Raw genomic sequence first — 12,971 nt, forward strand, 5'->3', positions numbered from 1 at the left:
GGAAAGATATAGTGACATTTGTTATAGGAATTGGCTCACATGATCCTGCAGGTAAGTCCCATGACCTGCTGTCTGCAAACCAGAGAACCAGGAAATCTGGTCTTGTAATTCAGTCTCAATTACCATCCCTGGAACAGGAAATGGCAACTCACTCCACTATTCCTGCCTAGAGAATCCCATGGATATAGGAGCCTGATGGGCCACTGGGTCACAAAGAGTCAGACATGACTGAGCGACTAACACACCATCCAAAAGGACTGGGAACCAGAACTGGATTTAAGTCCTAAAGCAATGGCACCCCACTCCAGTCCTCTTGCCTGGAAAATCCCATGGACGGAGTTGCCTGGTAGGCTGCAGCCCATGGGGTCGCGAAGAGTAGGACATGACTGAGCAGCTTCACTTTTCACCATATCCAAAGGCCCAAGAGTCAGGAGAGCTATCTATATATGAGTGTGGAAGAAGACTCATGACCCAGGTTAAGAAAGAGAGTAAATTTGTTCTTCCTCCACCCTTTTGTTTCATTCGGACCCTCAAAAGGATTGAATGACACCTCTCCATATTGGTGAGGCTGTCTTCTTTACTAATTCAAATGCTAATCTTTTCCAGAAACAGCTTTACAGACACCTCCAGGAATGACGTTTATCAGCTATCTGGGCATCCCTTAGACCACTCAAGTTGACACATACAATTAATCATCACAGTGACCATCAAAATAGTCACAGTTTTTACTCTATTTTTCAAGTATGTTTAAAAATTTATTTTAATTGGAGGCTAATTACTTTACAATATTGTGGTGGCTTTTGCCATACATTCACATAAATCAGCCATGGGTATACGTGTGTTCCCCATCCTGACCCTCCCTTTTTATTAAATATTCAAGTGGCTTCCTAAAATATAGATAAATCAATATTTAGGTTAAATTTTGCATTCAACTCTGTTCTAATAACCTTATAACCTAAGTATTTTTCAATGTTATTACAAGTCTTTGAGATAGTAAATATTTAATAATCGGTCAACAGGGGCCAACCCAGTTAGAATAGAATGCTGGGCAATTGAAAGTTAATGACTGCAAGTTCTGGTTTTCCATTCCTGAGGTTTCTTGACTGAATCCTTCTTTCCCCAAATACCTGTGCTGAGGAGACAAACACTGAGTGATTTAACAGAGCATAGACCTACATACACCAAAGAGAAGAAATTTGATTGCTCACTATACTGAGATTATTTTTATAGCTAAATTTCTCTTTTACCTTTAGAAACAATAGGTAGTCCAATCTGCTGGAAAATGGATGGATGTGGATACATTTAAATGAGTAGTACTGAAATAGCCAATTAATGCCTTGAGGAGAGGTCTGAATGTCAGTGTGCTCTTAGGGATACACTAAAGAAAGCTGCTCTTAGTGGACAGAAGTTTTGCCCACCACATTTTCTGTGGGTCTCCAGCTTATTGAGTAGCTTTCTAATATCTAGAACTATATTCCTCCCACCTCATATCAAAGCATGGATTGTGTTATTTTCTCTACCTGTATTACCTTCTCGATCAGTATATTTTTTCCCTAGGTTTTACCTGAAGCAAACAGAAGTGTAAACTGAAGTATCTGGCATTTCAAAAAATTAGAGACATCACACTGAGCTGTAATTCCACTATGAGCAATGGGAGCCATTTTAAATGTAGAAACATAGTAATTTTGTCCCTTGCCAAGAGTACTTAGGTTTCAAAATGGAATCTTAAAGACTCCCTTTTTAGTATTTATCACAATTTTAAAAAAATTATTTATTTTTAACCAGAGGATATTTGCTTTACAATATTGTGTTGGTTTCTGTCATTTATCAACATGAATCAACATATTCCACAGGAATATATATATCCTCTTCATCTTGAACCTCCCTCCCCCTCTAGCTTGTCACAGAGCACTGGATTTGAGCTCCCCAAGTCATATAGCAAATTTCCACTGGCTATCTAATTTTATACTTTTACCCTGTATGACCTTTCATTTCTAGGGTTGTACTGGCATATCATTTAAAGCCATCTAACTAAGATGTATAGTATTATAATTATACTGTCACATAAGAAGATTTTATACAAAATTAATGAAATACCATTCACCTTAGACAAGAACCATGAAAGCTTAAAGCATTCTCCTGGGGTGCACTTTTTCCTCTATTAAATCTGTCTTAAGGAGGGGGAAAAAACAACAAAACCTTCAAATCATAATGCAAGTATTTACAATTTAAGAAACTAATTTTGCAAAGTGTTTTTCTATGTTTTGTTTGTTTCCCTTAATTTGAGGATATTAAATTTCCTCTAGTCTATCAAGAATGTAGAAGTGTTTAATGAAAATAAATAGAAAAAATTTTAAGAGAAAAACAAAGAAACATAAAAATGTGGTATCTTGGTAATATTCATTACCACTCATTGGTCTCCATGTAATTACAAAGTAGAAAAGCAATTAATTCTCTTGGGGTCTCAAATATCAATATGTTCTCTCCAGATATAAAATATAATTATTTTTTAATTTTTGTGTTGCATGTATGAAATTTAAATAACTATATCTGTTTAGGAGATGTAGAGAAACAAAATGCATACCAATGTCAAGCAAGCAGTTAAATTTCAGTAATGATTTTACTCATTTTAATTTGTTGAGATGAGTCCTTTTTAAATCAGTTTTAAGACAATAGGAAGAATGCAAAAAAAGCATTTGCCCTTTTTAACTTGTCCAACTCTTTTTGTTTGGTATTGACATTTGTCTCCCACATTCTCCTGTATTTATCAACACTGTTTCCAATTATTCATTTCGCTTCAATACATGTTGCATATATTTTATATGCTAAATGTCTGGGCCACTATTCTACTTAGTGATGGGATTCATGTATCTATACATATATACATTTATCATTTATCACCCTCTTTCTTCATGACATATATATGCTAAGCACTTGAAATGCAAAATTGAGCCAAGTCATAATTCACTGCCCTCAGAAGCCTGGAGTACAGTACAGTATTTCTCAATATATATTTATTTTTCATTATAGGAACTGCTTTTAAATGTTAAATAATTTTGAGTACCACCCCAGATATCAGAACAGTTATGCTTTTAAAACAGAAAATATAGTTAAATAAAGCTATTATGCTATGAGATCACTTTAAACGTGGTGACATTTACTTAATTTATGTCTCTTTAAACAAGTTGAGATTTATTTATTCATTGTGTCTATATATTTTTAAAAGAGAATGCTTACATATGTGAGAAGTAATATTCATTTTTGGATTAAGGGTCTAGAATTCTAGTTAGACTGTTTTGAATTCGATTCCTAGCTGGTCCAGCTACTTGCCAAGTAGCCTTGGACAAGTGCTTTGGCTTCTTAAACTCTCTTCAGTATAGGAAAATGGGCCAAATAGTCTACTTCTTAGTGTTATTGTCAGAATCAAATAAAATGACACATGTAGGTAACTGGGAGAGTCACTGGTACAAGTTGATTTTGACAACTGATATCTTTTAAAATGTTTATTATTATATCTACAGCAATGCCTGAGAAGGATTTCAGAGTCTCATGAATAAGGAATGCGCACCAGCTGAGTCTCAGGGGAGAAGCATGTGTCTGAAAGAAAGATGGCCACCTCTGAAAAGCCTACAATGGATAAAGATTTTACCAACAAATCACAGCCCTCATTGTAAGGATGAACTAACTATAATCCACAGGAGACCATGGACTTTGTGTCTTCACTATTGGCTAAAGCAGTTCTTAGCACATTGTAGATACTCAACGAATACTTACTGCATTCATTAACTATTGCCAAAATTTGAAGACAAGGTGAAGGAAGGAAGAGCCACTTAAAAGCTGATATCTATGGGTGAAGAATCTCACAAAACGATTTTATTTAAATCTGGAGAAATATATAAAGGAACTCGATTTTTTCCCATAATGCAGACCAAAATTCAAACTACCTCCAGAGAGTGCTTATTTCTCAGCTTTACTCCAAAGTTTTGACTGTGATGCATGTCCCCAAACATAATATTTTAATACCTGTGCCTTTCTTTTTTTCTGATTTTCACTAATCAGATCACCAGTTTAGTTCAAAAAATGCCATAGGCTTCAGTGTAGTAGGGCAATCTTAGAAAACACAACTTTAACAATTGAACAGTTAACACATACACAAGAGAAAAAAAAAAAAGAAGAAGAAGCCTGCACATCAGAGAAGGGCAGATCTGAAAGGTATTGTCAATCTTATGCCTTAAAATATGGATGAATTCATTTTATGAAAAATATATGAATACTGTGAAGTACAGGTAAAATGAGATTCATTTTCTATAACAACACACTGTGACCCCAATGTTTCCATTTCCACTTCACTTTCCTGGAATTCACAACAAATGGCACTTAAAACGTGCATTTAACTCCTCCCTGGAGAGTATTAAAATTTTAAAGCATTAAAAAGTTCCTGCCAATGGAAAGGAACTCATCTACAACTTGAAGATTAGTAGTTGTCTTCCCATTGAATTCTAAGAAGCAAATTTTCACATCTCTTCACTCATACTGCATTCAGCATACCTGTAAATTAATCCAACACAGTGATCTCACATTTAAATTTCTGGTTGGTATGAGATTTTTGTCCTTCTATAATCAGTAATGAGGTGAGTACAGTAAGGATGTCTCTTATTCAACCCAATGGTACAAAGGTCATTAAAAAGTCACCCACAGGAGCTATGATTAGCAAGAATCTAAAGGAAAAAAATGAGTATTTCTATAATAGTACCAGCTTCCCAAAATACTGTCAGTGAAAATGGAGATGTTCTTTATATCCCTTTTAGGGATTCTCAAGGTCATCACAGTGATAGTAAATTTAACAAATGCTAGCATATACCATCCAGATATGTCTGGAATACATAAAAAGTAAACAAAACTTGTAAGCAAAGAGTTCTGGTCTACAGTAACTTAATAGAAAGTGACTTACTCTGTGATAAGAATTTTGTAAGGCAGAGGCATCCTAACTCAACTGGTCCCTTACTGCCTTATTGACAGGGATATACACTAAACAAATCAGAATCTCTCTGGGCACAGTCTGGATTAGTATATTTTATTGTTATTATTATTAGTTTGGCTGTGCCACACAGCATGCAGGGATCTTAATTCCCCAACGAGGAATTGAACCTATGCCCCTTGCAGTGGAAGCATGGAATCTTAATCTCTGGAACATTAGGGATGCCTCAGATTCAGTATATTTTAAAAGTTCCTAGGATGTTATAATATCTAAATATCTTTACAAATTATCGGTAGTGATATTACCAAAGGGAATCATTTATTGAGGTTCTCAATGAACTAGGCATTATCTTGAGAAATTTATATATAATATTTATTCTTAAGCAAGTCTGAGTTAAATATAGTTTTCTTTATTTTATGATCAAGGAAAACAAGACTCTGAGGGATTAAATAACTTACCCAAGATCATGAAAATAGTAAAAGTCTATGCTAAAATTCAAATCTAGGAGTGCTTGATTCCAAGTAGGTTTTGGAATTTATGCAAGTTTGTAATTCTGTGAAAATGTCTGTCATTCTTTTGTCTACTTATAGACGGCTAATTTTTTGTTGCAAAATGTGTTGAATAATTGTATTGTTAATTTTGTTAAGTTGGGAACTATGTTTTCAAGAATACTTTTTCTGTGTGGTGCTGGTTAGAATTAGCCAAAAGAAGAATATGCATGAGATTTGGAGAGCAGGGAAGTAATAGAAGCAAAATAGCACAAAATTACTCTCTAATGTCTTCATCAGTAGTTGCAAGCATATGCCCAGCAGATCTAGCTTTCTTTTCTTTCCTCTACACTGCACCCTGCTCTTCCTCTTCAACTGCAGACTTCACTGACCAAGAGATGGGCCAGCTGACCCACAGAGGCAAGAGATTTCAGAGACTTCAACTTCTCATTCCCATCCCATTTCTGCTGTTGGGTGAGCCTGACTTTTCAATCAAATGGCTAGCGACCAACTTTGTATAAAATTTCAGTTGTTCCATATCCTTGTCAACTTGGAATGTCAGTGTTTCAAACTTTAACTATATTAATTGTATCATAAAGTTATCAAATTGTTGTTTTGATTTGCATGTCTATGATAGTTACTATAGTTGAGCAATTTTCCCAATATCTATTGGCTTCTTGGATATCCTTATCTATGAAATAGCAAATCTTTTGCTCATCATTCTCTTGGATTCTGGCTTTATAACATTTACTTGTAGAAGAACTTATTATTTGAATGCAAGCTCTTTATTGGTTACATGTGCTATGATTATATTTTCTCCCCTATATAAAGTTGAGTCAACTATGTTAGTCTTTTTCAATATGGTAAGCTTTTGCTTTTCTATCTGAAATCATGACTGTATTACCTTCCTGAGCATTTTTTATTTGTTTGTTTGTTTGTTTTACTTTTTATATTTAAATCTTCAATCCTCTAGAATTGACTTTGGTGTATGATGTAAAGTAGTGATTAATTTTTTTCTTATGTGCCACCCTATTTTTCACATAGAGACTTGGAGTGGGTAAGTAATTTACCTAAATGCTACAGAAAAATAAACATTTAATGAATTTCTATTTCTCATTATAGCAAACTAAGTAATTTATATTAATATTCTACTGAGCACAAATTTAAAAGTTTATGAAAACCTCTGCTTAAAGGCACTGATTGCTAAAATTTCAATCAGACTTAGTAAGAAAACAACAAAGAAGACCAAAATAAATAATTAATGGAAGAAGAGGAAATTGTAACTGATACCATAGAAATATGAAAAATCATGAGACTATTATAAACAATTTTTATACATGCCAACAAATTAAACAACCTAGAAGATATAAATTCCTAAGAACATATAATCTTCTAAGACTGAATCAGGAAAAGAGTATATAATCTAAAACATATTATCAGTAATGAAATTTGATCAGTAATCACAAAAGTCTAGGAACAGACAATTTCACAGGTGAATTCTACCAAATATTCAAAATTTATCTTTTCAAACTATTCCAAAGAATTGAAGAAAAAGGAACACTACCAGACTCCTTCTGAGAGTCTAGCATTATCCTGTTACCTAAAACCAGGCAAAGACACTACAAAAAATAGATAAATAAATAAAATCACAAGTCAATATCCCTAATGAACTTAACTGCAAAAATCCTTGACTAAATATTAGCAGAATTCAGCAATACATTAAAAGGATCATACCCCATAATCAAGTGGGTTCACTTCCAGGGATACAAATATGGTGTGATATTCACAAATTAACATGATACATGTTAGCAAAAAAAAAAAAAAAAACAAAACAGGATTAAAATCATATTGTCATCTCAACAGATGCAGAAAATTCACTTGGCAAAATTAAAATCCATTAATTTTAAAAACTGAAAAATTGGGCAGAGTGAATATACCTCAACATAATAGAGACCATGTATGACAAAACCACAGCTAACATCATACTCAATAGTTAAAAGCTGAGAGCTTTTCCTCTAAGATATTGTTCCCTTGAAGGCTAAAAGAAAGGATGCCCACTCTTGCCAATTTTATTCACTTATAGTACTGGGAGTCCCAGCCATAGCAATCTGATAAGAAAAATAAAAGGAATTCAGATTGAAAGTATTAAGTCAAACTGTCACTATTTTCAGATGGCATGGTACCATATATATAGAACATTCTGAAGATGCCACCAAAAATATTAAAATACATGAATTGTGTAAATTTGCAAGATATAAGATTAATGTGAAAAATATGTTGCATTCCTATACACTAATAATGAACTATTAAAAAATTTAATAAAACAATCCCATTTACAATTGCATCAAAAATAATTAAAATACCTATGAATAAATTTAACTTAAGCTGAAAGATGTATATTTTGAAAACTATAAGACACTAATGAAATAAAGATAACTCAAATAAGTGGAAATTATTCTAATGGTTTGGAAGAATTAATACTGTTAAAATGTCCAAACTATCAAAAAGCCATCTATAGTTTCATTACAATCCTTATAAAAATATCCATAGCCCTTTCTACAAAGCAACTATTTTGAAATTTATTTGGAAGCGCACACCAAAAAAAAAAAAAAAAAAAAGAAAGAAAGAAAAGAAAACACAAATAGTCAAAGTAACCTTGAGAAAGAAGAACAACACTACTTATCATTCTCCCTGACTTCAAACTATACAACAAAACAAGTAATCAAAATGGTATGGACACAGAAACAGACACATAGGTAATTGGAACAGAACAGAGGACCTAGAAGTAAGTCCATACTTATTGGTCAATTAATCTATGACAAAGGAGTCAAGAATATACAGTCGGGAAAGACTGCTTCTTAAATAAATGATGTTGGAAAAGTTTGACAGCTGTATACAAAAGAGCAAAACTAGACCACATTCTTATGCTTACTATATACAAAAAGAAACTCAAATTGAGTTAAAGACTTCAACATAAAACCTGAAATCATAAAATTCCTAGCAGAAACATGGCCACCAAGCACTTTAACATCAGTTTTTAGCAATATTTTTTTCAACATGATGACTCAGGCAAGGGCAGCAAAAATAAAAATTCAAACATGGAGTTACATCAAACTATAAAGCTTTTGCACAGCAAAGGAAACCATCAAGAAAATGAAAACAACCTACAAAATGGGAGAAAATACTTGCAAATGGTTTGTTAGATAAGTGGTTAATATCCAAAATATATAAAGATTCATAAGACTCAGTATCACACAAAGAATTCATGGAAAAAGTAGACAGAGGATCTAAATAGACAGTTTTCCAAAGAAGCCATGCAGATGGCCAACAGGCATATGTAAAGATACCTATTATCACTAATCATTAGGGAAATGCAAGTCAAAACCACAATGAGATATCATCTCACATTTTTCTGAATGGCTATTTAAAACAAAAGAGATAGAGAAAGGAAAAGAAATAACCAGTGTTGGTGAAGACTTGGAGAAAAGGGGACCCTTGTGCATTGTTGGTGGTGATGTGAATTGGTGCAACCAGTATGGAAAACAGTAGGGAAGTTCCTGAGACTATTAGAAATAAAACTACTATACAATTCAGTATCCAAAGAAAAATTTAATTGAAACAGATATATGTACCTTAATGCCCACTGAGGCATTATTTACAATAGCCAAGATATGGAAGAAACCTAAGTATCTATCAAAAGATGAATAGATAAAGAAGATGTGATTAAATATATACACACATGCATAAATGAAATATTAGCGTAAAAAATGAAATCATGCCTTTTTTTATATATAGAAGGACCTTGAGGGTATTATGCTAAATGAAATAAATCAGGCTGAAAAAGACAAGTACTGCATGATTTCACTTAAATGTTAAATCTAAAAAAAAAAGTCAACAAAAATAACAAAGTAGAAACAGAACTGAAGATACAGAGAAAAGCCAGTGGTTGCCAGAGGGGAGGTGGGTAGTGTGAGAAACAGAAGGAGTACTTGGAGGTACAAGCTTTCCCTTATAATATTAAGTCACAGAGTTGCAATGTACAACATATAGTCAGTAATAGAGTAGCAATTTTGTGTGATGACATGGTAACTAGACATAGTCATTTTGGTTATTATTACACATAATTATTATGGTTATTATTTTGTAATGCACAAAAATAATGAATCACCATGTATATCTGAAAGTAATATAATATTAAAAGCTAACTGTACTTCAATAAAAAGAAGTAAATTAGATTTTGAAATTCAAAGCCATGCTCTTCTGATTCTTCAAATGTAAAATGCGGATTACTCATACCTACCTTACAGGTTTGTAGGGAGGATTAAGTGGAAATTCATTGAAATACTTCCATAATTCTCAGCTCTTTAGTCTAAAGATAGGTTATATTGTGATTATAATGTGAATTACAATATGCTGATTTAAAAAAGTGTACCCACATAAGAATTATTGGTTGCCAAAATAATTAATTAGTAACCTTACCTCATGTTTACAGAAGTCTACTTTTTGCAGTCTATAATTTGCTCCTTAAACAAAGCCTATGGTTAGCAGCTGAGACTCAGTGCAAACAAAATTTTGCTGGATGTTAGAAGATTTGGCTTTAAATCTCTATTGTGGTATCTGTTAGTTATTGAGCTTAGCAAAAATCATCTAGTCTCTGCCTTAGCTTTTTTATATACAGACAGGAGAATATCAAATATCTTCATCACAGGTTTGTCAGGAGTTAGTTAGATACTACATGTGTACAGTGCCTACTTCTGTGGGCACTCAAGAAGGATCGGTGTATCACTAGATTCATTTCAAAGATGAAGAAACTGAGATCCAGAGAGTTAGATGTGTCCTAGTTATTACATGAAAAGAAAAGGATAGCTATGAAAATAAAATGCAGTTTATATGAGCATATATTCCAGCACTCATTCAAAGAACTACACATTTTTTGCATTTGTGAACAACAGACTTTAGTATCAAATATATGCAAACTTTATTCAACTTGTCCTGTATGACTCAGCAATCATTATGTGCCCCAAAGACGCAATTAGAATACCAACTACTCCTGTATAAAAATACAAACATAAAATTAAGACTTTATGCTGAAAGTGTCCAAGTGGTTTATCAAAACTTATCTTGCTCATTTTATCCTGAGGAAGTAGAGGTTGTAGTCCATTCAGGAAATACGTGGATGAGTTTAGATATTGAGCTGTGTGTTTTAGAGGATATAAGGAATATGGAAAGTCACTGAATCTTAACAACAACAAAAAAAATTATCAGCTTGTTTGCTTTTCTTTTGTTTCTTCCTCATAAAAGTCATGCACAATATGAAAATAAATAGCTATGAAAGCATATCCATTAAGTAGGAATGGGGCTTAATTAACTTCAAAACCTCTGAATGTGTAGTATGGCTTAACAAAGATTACTTAAATTGAAATGATGGCTAAAAGCATTCTCAAACAAAGAAAATGTTTTCTGTTTAATACATTCTTAGCTGTGAAGTTACAATAATTTGTAGGGCTTCAAAATGAAGCTAAAAATAAGGCTTTCTGATAGAGCAATTAAATTGCAACCAGAATAGTGATGATCAGACATTTATAATGTTCCATTTGCAAAGACAACCTGGTTATCTCAAGGCAGGTAAATTCAGCTCATAGCCTTTCAGAATGAGAGGACAGAGTGAATGAACTGTCCTTCACGCCTGGTGGCTCAGGATCCTCACTTTCTTGACCTCCCCTCCAGGCCTGAGAGCCAGAGAACCCCCATGATTTCATTATAGTAAATTAGATGTCGCAAGCTGCTGTGATCTGTCAGCCAAGTTTAACAGTGACACTGCAAGTCTTCTTGCTACTCTCCAAGAAATCAATATTGCCTTCCTGTGCAGCAGGGCCCTGAGCTCCGGGCACTTTGTCACATTTCAAAGCAAATGACATGGCATGTGGAAATGGGTAACAGAGAAAACAAAAAGTACTGAACAGAAGTACTAAAAGTGCTCAATTCAAGGAGGAGAATTAAGACCTCGTAAAGGAGTTTCTAATTATATTCTGTCTTGTGTGTTCTGCTTGTTCAGTCACATCCAATACTTTGTGACCCCATGGACTGTATCCCAAGAGGCTCCTCTGTCCATGGAATTTTCCAGGCAAGAATACTCAAGTGGGTTGCCATTGCCTACTCCAGGGGATCTTCCTGACCCTGGGGTTGAGCCCTGTCACCTGGGGTTGAGCCCTGTCCTGCGGTGGCAGGCTGATTCTTTACCACTGCGCTGCCTGGTGTCTTTCAAATGGGCATTTAGAGTCTCTTGTGTTTTTAAAAATCAGAAGACAGCCCCTTCAGAATTTCAAACTAGCAAATTTCTGATGAAGGTATTTATTTGAAATAGTAGAATCTGCTTGTGACAAGGTAAATAAATAAATTGAACGGACTTGTGGCTCAGGGAAGGATTTCAGAAGATAAGGAAACCATCCTCTATTGTCCTATAAATTATGATTACATGATAACTGTTGCTATTAAAGTTACAGATTTTACTTATGCTGATTTCTAATTCACAGATGAGATTAGGTACAACAAGAGCAAAGCCTTAGGTACAAAGAGCAAAGTCTTCTTGAATTTTTTTCTTTTTTTGAGATGAGAGGATTTGATTCACCTCCGTTCTTCACCTTTACCTTGAAAGAATTAACCTGTGTGGAGATGAAAATAGACAGTGTAAATTATGTGTCAGCCAACTACAGACCATAGATTAAATGTGGCTCACAGCCTGTTTTTGGAAATAAAGTTTTATTGGAACATAGGCATACTCATTAGTTGACATATTTCTTAGGGCTACTTTCCTGCTATAACTGCAAAGTCAAGTAGTTCAGATAAATTGTATGAGCTACAAAGCCTAAAATATACTATCTACTTCTTTACAGAAAAAATTTGTTACTGTGGTCAAAGTGATGTTGAGTTTCTCTCTCTCTCCATTCCTGCAAATGAAAATAACAAAATCCCAATCAAGTAGTGAGACTAAGTTCAATCTTAGGGCAGATTTTGGAAGAGCAGTAACTGCTGGAGATTAGAAGAGAACCCAGAAACATAGAACGAATGATGTTGGGAGCAGAAATAAAATACATTTTTATATCAATTATTTGCCAAGCACTATGTTAGACTCTTTACACATTATAATAGTTTCCAATGGTTGCTGTAATGAATTATTACACACTTGGCAACTTAAAACACAAATTTATTATCTTATAGCTCTGGAAGTCACAAAATTTAAAATGTGTCTCATGGTATTAAAATCAAGGGATGATTTGAGAGAATAGCACTGAAACATGTATGCTATCATATGTGAAACAGATCGCCAGTCCAGGTTTGATGCATGAGACAGGGTGCTCAGGGCTGGTGCACTGGGATGACCCTGAGGGATGGGATGGGGAGGGAGGTGGGAGGGGGTTCTGGATGGGACATATGTACACCCATGGCTGATTCATGTGAATGTATGGCAAAAACCATTACAATTTTGTAAAATAATTAGCCTCCAA

Source organism: Muntiacus reevesi, chromosome 2, assembly GCF_963930625.1.
Source record: "Muntiacus reevesi chromosome 2, mMunRee1.1, whole genome shotgun sequence".
Classification (NCBI taxonomy): Eukaryota; Metazoa; Chordata; class Mammalia; order Artiodactyla; family Cervidae; genus Muntiacus; species Muntiacus reevesi.